Source organism: Orycteropus afer, unplaced genomic scaffold, assembly GCF_000298275.1.
Source record: "Orycteropus afer afer isolate SDZICR_OR568_19922 unplaced genomic scaffold, OryAfe1.0 scaffold00006, whole genome shotgun sequence".
NCBI classification, from domain to species: domain Eukaryota; kingdom Metazoa; phylum Chordata; class Mammalia; order Tubulidentata; family Orycteropodidae; genus Orycteropus; species Orycteropus afer.
This window is the reverse complement of record NW_006921593.1, coordinates 31,379,079-31,388,473: the sequence shown is the minus strand read 5'-3', so window position 1 is coordinate 31,388,473 and position 9,395 is coordinate 31,379,079.

Below are 9,395 nucleotides of genomic sequence, written 5' to 3'. Positions count from 1 at the left end.
TTGCCAAATATTTTTTCCCAGTCTGTGGGTTCTCTTTTGGAGAAGTCTTTGGAAGCACATAAAAATTTAATTTTTAGAAGGTCTCATTCATCTAGTTTCTCTTCTGCTGTTTGTGCATTTTGGGTTAGACTTGATAGTCTATTTATGCCATATATTAGGGCCCCTAAATTTGCCCCTAATTTTTCCTAGAGGAACTTTCTAGTTTTATGTTTCCTGCGTTTTTAATGACCTTTTGCTTTCTTCATGGATGATGTTCTTGATGTCATCCCACAACTCGTCTAGTTTTCAGTGATTGGTGTTCATTGTGTCAAATCTGTTCTTCAGATGGTCTCTAAATTCAGGTGGGATATAATTAAGGTCATATTTTGGATTTTGTGGGCTTATTTTAATTATCTTCAGCTTCAGCTTGAACTTGCATTTGAGCAGTTGATGGTCCACAGTCAGCTGCTGGCCTTGTTTTGGCTGACAGTATTGAGCTTCTCCGTCACCTTTTTCCACACGTGTAGTCGGTCAGATTTCTGTGTATTCCTTCTGGTCAGGTCCATGTGTCTAGCCACTGTTTATGTTGTTGAAAAAGGTATTTGCAATGAAAAAGCTGTTAGTCTTGCAAAATTATGTTATGCGATCTCCAGTGTCATTTTTATCATCAAGGCCCTGTTTTCCAACTACCGATAATTCTTCTTTGTTTCCAACTTTCACATTCCAATCACCAGTAATAATCAATACATCTTGATTGCATGTTTAGTTAATTTCAGACTTCAGAAGCTGGTAAAAAATCTTCAATTTCCTCATCTTTGGCTTTGGTAGGTGGTACATAAATTTGAATAATAGTCACATTAAATGTTCTTAATTGTAGTCGTATAGATATTTTCCTGTCACTGACAGTGTCATACTTCAGGATAGATCTTGAAATGTTCCTTTTGATGGTGAATGCAATGCCTTTTTTTTTTTTTTTCAATTTCTCATATCTAACATACTAGACTATCTGATTATCTGATTCATAATGGCCAATACCAGTCTATTTCAGCTCACTAATGCCTAGGATATTGTTCTTCAAGTGTTCCATTTCATTTTTGACATCTTCCATTTTTTCTAGTTTCATACTTTGTACATTTCATGTTCTGGTTTTTTAATGGATGTTTGCAGTGGTTTCTTCTCATTTTGAGTCATGCCACATTAGCAGATGAAGGCCCTGAAAGCTTTACTCCATCCACATCATTAAGGTCGACTCTAGATTAAGAAGGCAGCTCTTCCCCAGTTGTGTTTTGAGTGCCTTCCAACCTAAGGGGCTCATCTTCCCTCCTTATATCAGACAATGTTTATTCTATTGCTCTTCATAAAGTTTTCTCTGGCTTTCTTTTTTCTTTTCTTTTTCTTTTTTTTTTTTTAAAGAAGTAAATCACCAGGTCCTTCTTCCTAGTTAGTCTTAGTCTGGAAGCTCCACTGCAATGTGTCTACCATGGGTGGACATTTGAAATACTGCTGGTTTTTCAAATACTTGTGGCATAGCTTCTAGCATCACAGCAACACTCAAGTCACTAATATATAACAAACTGACAGACAAGGGGTGGAGGATATTAATAGCAATCTTAAATTCAAATGCCAGTAGTTAAGCTTTAGAATTATGTTGTTAAGTGCTGTCGAGTTGATTCTAACCCATAGGATCCCTATGTAGAGCAGAATGAAACGTTGCTTGGTCCTGTGCCATTCTCACAACTGAAGATATTGCTGTAGTCACTGTGTAATCCATCTCATTGAGGGTCTTCCTTTTTTTTTTGTTGACCACCTACCAAGCATGATGTCCTTCAGGGACTGGTCCTTCCTGATATTATGTCTAAAGTAAGCAAGACAAAATCTCACTGTCTTTGCTTCTATGTAACGTGGAACATTCTGGCTGTACTTCTTCCAAGACAGATTTGTTTGTTCTGGCAGTTCACAGTATGCTCAATATTCTTTGCCAACATCGTCATTAAAATGCATCAATTCTTTGGTCTTCCTTTTTTCATGCTTCTGACTATTGCCTTCATAAATGATTATGTGATAATGAAGTCATATTATTTAACGTGCTAGAAATGTAATTCCTGAATTCCAGTCTTCAGTGCACCATTTTATATGCAAGTCTCCAAAATATTACTGAATAGTAGGTGGGTATGTGCAATAACATAATCAACTAGGGGAGAAAAGCCCTCACCACTGATCAGTCCCTTCTTACCTTTGTCCCTTCTGCATATAAAGCACTTTTGCTTCCCCTCCTAATCCTATGGTTTCAGTCGTCCCCCTTTCCTCTGAACAATGGCTCCCATGCTGACAGGAGCCTTCTTGTGTTGGCATCGCTGCCTACGTTCCTGACACCTAAGTGTATGTAGCAGTAATATCACTAACCAAACATGTGGCATTCTCTTTTAATCCTGTTCACATTCATTCATTCATACTTCTTCACTTTGTGTGGAGGAGGTGTTGACTACATGCTCTTTGACTGACTCAGTTACGACACTCTTGGCTTTTCTCTGTTGTATGAAGTCCCTTCATTCTTTGGCCTTGAGAAGGAACTAAAACATTATTAATTAGATTGGTTATTATTCTGAGCACTTTAAATGCTTCTGTTGATTGATCATGATCTGAGTAAAGAATAGGAATGTCTTTTGGAGCATAAACAACAACAACAAAAAAAACCAAACCCACAGCCATTGAGTTGATTCTGACTCATAGTGACCCCTTTTGGGTTTCTGAGGTGGTAAATATTATGGAAGTAAATTGCTCAGTCTTCCTTCTATGGAGTGGCTGGTGGGTTTGAACCACCAACCTTCTGGTTAGCAGTCAGATGCCTTAGGCACTACACCACTAGAGCTCCTTTTTGGACCAAAACATGTTAATATATGGGGAATTTTTGGGGTAGAGGCTTCTTACCTAAGTGTTTTGGAAATTATACCTATTGCATAATAATTCATGACCAAGGAAAGATCAAGACAGTTAAAGTACAATGGGGGAAAACATGTATTTTTGGCAGCAGCTCTGTCTCTTTTCTGTTTGTTTTCTTCATAGTACAAGTCACAGCCTGTTGCTCAAGTTGGAACTCTGTAGTCATGGGATGGATGACCATAGTGTCTTGGTGCTTTGTCACCATGAAACAGTCAAATGTGTATGTTTCAGATTTTGCACTTTAATATCTAGATCCATCATAAAGTTAAACAACTAACTTTTAATAGTCAGCTTAAAGACTTAACAGTTCTCATTTTATTAGTAACTAGATAGTGGTGAGTAAAGAAAGCAGACTTTTTAAAATTTCTTTGCTGCATTTCCTTGGGATAGTATTAGATTATGCTATGTGGGCTGTTAAATGTTAATTTTTTGAACCTTTCTCTGATTATTATTATATTATTGAGTGTTATTATATTACTCTGTCTTTTGGTTACCTAGTACTGCTTTGACAAGCATATACCACAAATGGGATAGCTTGAAGAAACAGGTGTTTATTCTCTTATGGTTTGGAGGCTTTAAGTCCAAGTTCAAAGTGCCAATCTCTAGGGGCTGGGTAAAAGCCCCTTACCTTGGGCTCCAGCTCTGCCTCCTGCTCCCGGCCCACTGAAGCTGGAGGCTTTTCTTCACTCACACAGCTGCTGGCTGCTGAGGCTGACAAGCCCAAGGTTGACAAGTAAAAAGGCACAGTCTTGATGTTACCAAACCACATGGCAGGCCATTAATTCAAGTCTATTAAAAGTCCCAAGATCAGCAGAGCATGGTGGCTGCTGAACAGTGACTTGACTACATGCAGGGTCCAAGCATGCGATAAGCTGGAGACCATTCCCTAAGGCTTCTGCTTATGTACAGGAAGCAGACCACATTCCCTAGGGCAGCTACTCAGCTGCTCATAGTAGATTCCACCATGGAGTTGATTACCAGTCTCATCATGGGGAATACTGCATCCAGCTGCCCAGCCAAGTTGACACACAAACTTAACTACCACATTCTGATTATTAGTTTATTACTTATTCATTGTTCAGAGTTATTGAGTGGTGCAGTTAGTTAAGTATTCAGCTGCTAACTGCAGGGATGACAATTCAAAGCCACCCAGAGGTGCCTCGGAAGAAAGACCTGGCCATCTGCTTCTGAAAGGTCATGGCATTCTTAAATATAATGCGAAAAAATGAAAACCCTATAAAGCACCATTCTATCCAGCAACACATGGGTCACCATGAGTCAGAATTGACCTGATGGCAACTGGGTTTGTTTGTTTTTTGGTTTTTATTCATCGTTTGCATCATTTGTCTGCTCACATGTTTACTGAGTGCCTACTCACCTCACTGTTAAACCATCTAAAATTGCAGAAGAGGAAGAGAAACAATCCTTGATGATACTGATGCCCTGGTGTGGACTGTGCATTGCCAAGTCCTCCATCCTGAAAACACCCTGGTGTTTTGAGACAACCTTGTCTGGCTCTCGGTCTTCACAAATTCAGATGCTAATGACGATGATCTTCACAATATTTTCCTTTCCCCCTTTTTCTTATTTCCTCTTACTTTTCTGATTATAAAAGTAATATTTACTTATAACTAAACCTGAAAAAGATATTAAAGTATAAATACTAAAATAGGAATCACCAGTAATTCCCTCACTTCTGTATCTTTTTAGTGTCTCATATTTTTCCACTCATTTTATACACTGCCAAAGGGGCCAGGGGGCCACATCTTCTGACCTCCTCTAACCCTAGAAGAAGAAGACAGAATCACCATCAGTAGCTTAAGGCCTATCCCTGCGAGGCCAGACATGCCGCCTCCCTCCAGCCTTTTCACTAACCCTGACACCAACTGTTCTTCCCACAGCACCCACCACCTTTCTGCTGGGTTTGATAATTTGCTGCAGTGGCCACACACAACTCATAGATTATGGGGTTACTAGGGAAGTAACAGGCTACAATTTAAGTTCAAGAACAATGCTCACTCTCCCTCAGTCCACTGTCTCTCAGCCAACAGTCCCTCTCTCAGCAATGCGTGTCTCTCAGTGTCTTTTTCTCAGCAGTGCATGTCTCTCAGGAGCATGTTTCTCTCAGTACGTCTTTCTCAGCCAGCAGTCAGAGAGACTTCTGCCTCTAGGAGGGCTCCTTTTGAGCCTGGCAGAGTGGCCAAACTAACATGTCCCAACATCAGAATTCTATATACCTGAGAGAGAGAGAGAGAGAGAACTTCCCAGAAAATTGCTTCATGCTGCTCCCAACAGAAATACCCTAGGTGGATAATTTTAACAATCAGGAGCTACTCAGTTGCTTACGGCAAATTCAACCACGGAGTTTACAAAGACTTATGGCTAGAAAAGCCACACTATGTAATTTACTACACCACACACACATATGTTAAAACCAAGTTGCCTGTCACATTGTTGAATATCTTAGAAACTGCTGTTTTCACTCATGTCAATTTTTACCTTAATTCAAAATGGAAATTTTGATTATAAAGCAATACAAGCCTGTTATAAGAGTATGTGGTATTTAATGTACAAGATAGAAGTTTTGCCTGTCCTGGCTCCTCTTTCCCCTACAAATAGCTCTCTATGAAAAACCCACTTTATATTTTGGGCGAGTCTTTTTTTCTGCATCTATATCCACATACATATGTAATGACATTGTTTTTTCCTAGCCCTTTTTTTAAACTGAAAAGAACCCTTCTAGGGCATCTTTCCCTATCTGATATGTGTACCTTGGTCTTTTAATGATTGAATATTGCCCAGGAAGTACCATAATTTAATCTATCAACTCATTATAGGTAAATATTTAGATTTCTCTACATTTCCTTTCTATGACCAAAGCAGGAATGAACCTTGGTTATTTCATCTTTGTGCCATTGTTTAGTAAACATTCTTAGAAGTGGAATTGCTGAGCCATTTAGCATGTATTCATTCAAGAAATAAAGGATATCCCACAAAAAATATGACCCTTAAGATTTTGTTCGACAATGTTCCATGGCCCCTTATGAAAGGGACCACCTTACAAGTCCACCAACAGTATATTAGAAGGCCTGTGTCTTCAACCTTGCTAATGTTAAGTAGTATCAGTTGAGAAACTTTGCCAATCCGATGGGTTAAAAAATAGATCTGTTTATTTTATTTGTGTTTCTTCATGTTAATGAAGTTGGGTACCTTTTATTTTGGTGTGTTTGTTGACCATGTCCTACTTATTCTGCAGATTAATGTTCATATTTTAAAAGTATTTTACATTACATTCTTTAAGACACACACACACACACAGCTTTGTATTTTTTCCCCTGATTATCATTTGTCTTTAACTTTGTGATATCTTCAACTGTGTACAAATTTAAAATTTCTATCAGACAAATAAATTTTTTTTCTGTAGATCATTCTTAGAAAGGCAATTGCAGACACTAAGATGTAAATATATTCTATTTTGAATATTTGTGTTTTATTTTTAATATTAAAATTGCTATTTTTTAGCATATAATGTTCCCATATAAATAAAAAGTGCACTCGTATAGCACACATAATGTGACTAGAGAACTAACACAGGAGTGGGGATCATGCAGTTTGCAAAAAATTGCATAACTCGTGTGTTATTTGTGTAAAAATACAGTAATCAACTGCAGTATATTTTTATATGAGGTGTACAATAGAAAGTGAAAAAATCTAATTTTATTAGTTTTTACAAAATCTGATTGTTTTATCATTATTTATTGAATGATCCATTCTTTTCCCATTAATCTGAAATATTGCCTTCACCCAATTTTTAAATTTTCTCTATATAGATACTTTTATTATATTAATTTATTTTTAGTCAGAACCATTCTTTATTGTTCTATATCTCTTCTTAATGTCTGGTAGAATAATGTTTTTAGTTAAAAGATCATATTCTTATTACATTATATCCTTAGATTAATCTGATACCCTTATAGAGCATTGCTTTTTCTCTTCTAGAAATGTGTCTCTCCTTTGATCTTAACCCTTTTGTATATCTGATAGCATAGCTATAAGATGTAAAAATAATCTTGAGATGCTGGGCTATATGAAGAAGAATGTGGCATCAGGATTGGAAGGAGACTAATTAACAACATCCAATATGCAGATGAGAGACAGCCTTGCTTGTAGAAAGTAAAGATGACTTGAAGCATTTGCTGATGAAGATCAAAGACTACAGCCTTCAGTATGGATTATACCTCAATATAAAGAAAATTAAAATCCTCACAACATCATGCAACAATCCAAGCAACATCATGATAAATGGAGAAAATATTGAGGTTGTCAAGGATTTAATTTTACTTGAATCCACAGTCAACGCCCATGGAAGTGGCAGTCAGGAAATCAAATGACATATTGCACTGGGCAAATCTGCTGCAAAAGCCCTCTTTAAAGTCTTAAAGACCCAAGCCATGGTATTTTCAGTCAGCTTATATGCATGTGAGAGCTGGACAATTAATAAGGAAGACCAAAGAAGAATCGATGCATTTGAATTGTGTGGTGTTGGTGAAGAATATTGAAAATACCATAAAGTGCCAGAAGAATGAACGAATCTGTCTTGGGAGAAGTGCAGCTGGAATGATCCTTAGAAGTAGGATTGGCCAGACTTCATCTATCATATTTTGGTCATGTTGTTACAATGGACCAGTCCCAGAGGGAGGGTAAAGCAGCAAAAAAGAGGCAGACTTTCAACAAGATGGATTGACACAGGACTGCAATGATAGGCTCAAGCATAACAATGATTTTGAGGATAGTATAGGGCCAGACAGTGTTTTGTTATGTTGTACATGGGGTTGCATGGAGTCGAAACTGTCTCAATGGCACCTAACAACAACATAGCATAATACCGTGCTGGTGCAGTGGTTAAAGCCCTTGGCTGCTAACCAAAACGTCAGTGGTTTGAATTCACCAGCTGCTCCATGGGAGAAAGATGTGGCAGTTTGCTTCCATAATAAAGATTACAGCTTTGGAAACCCCATGGGGCAGTTGCACTCTGCCCCGTAAGATTGCTATGAGTTGGAATCAACTCAAAGGCAGTGGCTTTTGGTTTAGTTATAGTGCAGCTCGCATCTTCCTTGTTAATTTTATTTTTAGGTATTCAGTTTCCCCTTTTGCAGTTGTGTGATCTTTCCTTTAACTACATCTTTGCTTGTCAATGTATGTATTTCTTACCTACACCACCCCTCACTTATTGACTGTTTTGTTATCAACATTTCACATTTGCGACAATCATAAATATTCTACAATCTGACTATTTTGTGCATTAATAATGTATGTCTGGCAGTAACGAATGCCAAGGTGCAAGGTGAGAGTATCCACTTGGCTGGGCCCGATTCTCAGTGGTTTGGTAGATAGTAATGATGAAATTTGGCAGTTATGTAGGAATCTCTTCTCTGGGCCCTCTGTCTTATGATTCAGTGTGGTCATCCTCTGTTTTCATGTAACACCAGTTTTCGTGTAATGACCTTGTCTTTGGAAACTAACCATATTGATAAGTGAGGAGTGATGTACTTCCAATCTTAGCTTTTTGTATTTTATTCATCTTTGTAAGCTTCCTTAAATAGTTTCCAGAACATGCCATATGTGGCATCTAAATAAAATTTTAAAAAGATTCTAACAATGCTGTAATATCTGAATTTTGTTGAAAAGTTGAATGTGACACAAACAACCTTTTTTCACTCTTAAGGAAAAAAAGAATAGTGTTTTCAGAGGTTGGCTCTCCACAGAGCCTTTTGTTGAAATTTAATGTAGTATCAAAGAAGAAGATCCAAGTGATGATTCTTTTAGATCCATGTCAGATGGTTTCATCATCGGATTCATCACAGCTTTGGCATCTGTTGCTTGTCTTTTCCTGTTCTTGTTATGATGGGTGATTTTTTATTGTATCTGGGACATTTTAGCAGACTTTGGATCCTATCTAAACCCTCCGTTTTATCAGACCATCATTCTTTTTGGGTTTAGCATATAGGCTCTGGTCTGCTTTTGTGGGTTTTGATTCCAAATGACAGTTTGGTTTTCTGGGCCCTGATGGTGTCACTCTGGTCTGCTTTTCTTCTGGTGCTGTCAAGGCCTCCACTGGTGGACTGGGCTGCCTGCAAGTGCCCCTTTGGTGGAAGGGGGTTAGAAGTTCTTACCAGGTCTTTGTTAGGCTCCCCTTTTTCTTATCCTGTGGCCAGAAAGAGCAAGTTATTATTATTATTATTTTTAACTCCTTTTGGTGGTTCAAGTTTGCAAGTCCCTTTGGTCTCCATTTCAAGGGCATATGGGATATTTAAAAACCAGAAAACAAAACAAACAAATGGGAAACTTACCATATTGTCATTCCTTAAGTCTTGAGGTCTCTTGGAAGTCCACCTTCTTCTATCCACCTTTCTGAGTCCTTTTACTATTGTCTGTTGAACTATTTCAAAGTTACTTAGTTGTATTTAAGGTGCCCT